The sequence below is a fragment of the Myotis yumanensis genome, unplaced genomic scaffold (assembly GCF_028538775.1).
Source record: "Myotis yumanensis isolate MYYU_CA2020_CCGP unplaced genomic scaffold, mMyoYum1.0.hap1 SCAF_3, whole genome shotgun sequence".
Classification (NCBI taxonomy): domain Eukaryota; kingdom Metazoa; phylum Chordata; class Mammalia; order Chiroptera; family Vespertilionidae; genus Myotis; species Myotis yumanensis.
Window position 1 is genome coordinate 169,400,169 of NW_027223754.1, and position 3,504 is coordinate 169,403,672.

Genomic DNA, 3,504 nt, shown 5'->3' on the forward strand with positions numbered 1-3,504 from the left:
TCCAAGTCTAACCCAGCAGGAGGAGGATGGGCAGGACAACAAACAGCCTGGAGACCACCTGGGGCATGGTAAAGAAGACTGTACAGAGGACATCTTTCTTGCCATGCTAGCAGTAATCATTTGTATGGTAATATTACCTAGGGCAAATGTGGAAGTATTTCAGACTTATACTCCTGACCCTTCATGGGTAAGAACCCTTACGTGGGCTGATCCTTCCAGCAGGACCTCAGCTGGGGCAAGGAAGCATATGGACAAGGTATTATTACACAGCTGTTGCCACCCAGCTTCCCTTTTGTAATATTCTAAATCAACCCACTGCTCCCTTGTGTGTAAAATTAAAAAGAGATTTAGGCTAGCCTGGACCCCAAAGAATGGGGAAGAAATGGCTCAAGTACATGTATTATCTCTACTTGCTCCGGGGAAAGGTGCAGAAAATATAAGTGTGCTAAGGCACCTCCTCCCCCCCCCCCCCCCCCCCCCCACTAAGCCTTTACGTACATGGTCTTATGTATGGAATCCCACTGAGGAAGAAGTTAATTGGCAAGACTGTTATAGTAATTATCCTACCACCAGCAAACTTAATAATTTTTTTTTCTTTATAGACTGGAGCCCTTATGGTTCTCTGTATAGTAACAACCGCACCCTTAAATGGAAAGGGAATGCATGCTATCTCTATGTTGAAGAAAATCACTCCATCTCATGGAGGAGAATTTGTTGGGCCTCAATTACAACAAAGTATGCAGTGGAAATTAGCTGCTGCACTTGCACCTATAGTTTCAATTATAGCTCAAATAGTTCCATTTTTGCTTTACAAGGAACTCTCAATAAGACAGTGTTTGCTACTGCCTGTGTGTTTGATCCGTTTGTGCCCCTATCAGGCCCCATTCAGATGCATCTTAATGTTACAAGCCATCTGTATGAAGTGTCATGCACAAATTGTACATTATCCCATTGTTCAAAAGAACTCCCTCATGATTTTAAAACAACCAGCTTTTGCTTAGGTTCCCACTAACTTAACTAAACCATGGGAATCTCATCAAACCTATGAACTGTTGCATGATCTAGTAAAAAATAAAATCTTAAAAAGGCAAAAAAGATTTCTTGGAATATTAATTGCAGGAATCTTTGCCCTCGTAATGTTACTTACTTCTGTGGGCATTGCTGCTTCATTTATGGTACAGACTGTTCAGACCTCTCATTTCGTACAACAGGTCAAGGAAAATGTAACTAAGAGCTTGTCTATACAAAAAGAAATTGACAGCCAGTTTAAAATTGAATTGCCATGGCCTAGAGCAAAGAATATCCTTACATGATATTGTTCTACAATGTCATTATTGTACATTTGTCCCAAACAAATTTACAAACTAATTCTTTGAATGTCTGGCAGAAATTTAATAAGGCCATTAAAGGATTTAATCCCTTCCACTGTGTGGAAGGCCCCCTGGGAAGGCACTTGAGCATTCTATATTGACCTCTCTTGCTCTTTTTGTCAAGAGGGTCCCTCTTCTCACAATCCAATTGCCCACAGCTGTTGCCTGAGCTCTCTGTTCATGCTGAGATTGAAGCCTCATGGTGACTGGTGCCGTGGATCTGTCTCTAGCCCAATGGCATGAGTTGGGCCCTCCCTGGAGAAGAAACCTGGGTTCCCCAAGATATGTGCAATGCTGGGGCCCCGCCAGCAGGCGAGGGGATCCCAAGGCAATTGCTGGGCATGGAGGCCACAGGGGCATAGGCTACCAAGGAGACAGAACTGAACCTCACATCACCCTGCTTGGCCCCGGAGGATGGCTGTTTAGTCAAAGACGGGTAAGATTCCTCAGGGAGGAACAACCTAAGACAGGCACAGTCACAGAGGGGCCAGCAGAAGAGAACTAGGGGGTCAACAGAGGTGGGGCACAGATCCTCACCCCCCCCCCCAACTCTGCAGGGGCTTGAATACTTGCCCCTTCTGAGGGAGGTCTCCTGCCCCCGTGGCTGCTTCTTGCTTCCCACGCCCAGCCCAGATCGGGACCCAGGTAACAAAAAGAGACTTGGCCTAGCTGAGATCAGTACCCAGACAACAGAGACTTGGCTGACAACAGCTACCCTATATCTACATCCAACCTAACACCAGGAATGCTCAGGGCTTTCTCAAGGATGCAAAATAATCCTTTCCATTAACATTTACAGTGTAAACTAAGATTGTTGTTAGAGTATTAAATTTGACAGTAAAATAGCAGTCAAGTTTCCAGATTAATTAAAATTGGCTCAAGAAGTATTAAACACAATTTTCATTTCATGAAAGAATTGCTTAACATGCAATGAACCTAAAACAGTCATATTTTTGTGCAAAAACATCAAAATTTAAAGTTATCTAGACTAAATCAAAAAAAGAGGGGATAGTGGAAAAATACCATGTAAGGAAAAATATCCTGTAACTAAATTACATCTAGAAAAATTTTTTCATTTATAATGCTAACAGCGAGACACCCAGGAAAACACACATGGTGTCAAAATAGCCTGGAGGAAGGGAATTCCAAACAGAGGGATCAGCTCATGCAACTGTCCTAAGACACTTACATACATGTGAGGTGTGTTTGAGGGAAAGCAAGGAGGCCAATGAGTGGAGTGGAGTAAGCAAAGGGGGATGGAGGGGAGAAGGAGGTAACAGCATAATGTGCAAAGCACAGAGAAAAGGACATAGAATCATCTCATTTAGTCCCCACAACAACTCTATGAGCCAGGCACAATTACACTCATTTTGCAGTGACAATGGGGTTCAGAATTGTAAGGAGTGATTGAAAATTTTGTTAACCACAAATTCCATTCATCCCAAAGACTGCAGAGTGTAATGGTTAGAAATACCGCCTCTGGGGCCTGACTCTCACAGTTTGAGTCCTGAGTCTATTAATGACAAGCTGAATGATATTGGACTAGTTATTTGAACTTTCTGTGCGTCAGTTTTAGCATCTGTAAAAAAGGAATGATTAGAATACTATCTTATAGTGTTTTATGAGAAGTAAATATATTAATTAATGTGAAGTACTTATAGTGTCCGGCACATAGTAATTACTTTAAAAGTGTTAGCTCTTATATTGAATTCCATTCTAAGTAGTGGATTAGCAACTTCCGTATTTCTCTTCTTCCAGCAAATGTGAATTGAGGACCTGCTACCTTCTGGGTGTTGATGATACAGAAATGAATGAGAGCAAATTACTGTGCAGTTCTCTCAGTCTAGAAGGGCAGGTCTAACCAGGACAGATACTATCCAAGGTGGAAGTTAAAATGATGAATGTATGCAAGCTATTTAGACTCACCTTGTTGATAATGTGGGCCTTTGAAAGCAGGGGAAGGAGGCAGTGGAATGAGGAATAAGGTTAGACTCATGAATATATTAATGTGACAGCAATGTGGAGGGTGGTAGAAGATACGGTGAGATGAGGGGAGGGGGTGAATGACACAGTTAACGAGGATGTGGTGGAAGAAACGCCCTGGAGAGACTGTCAGTATGAGGACTGATTAGAT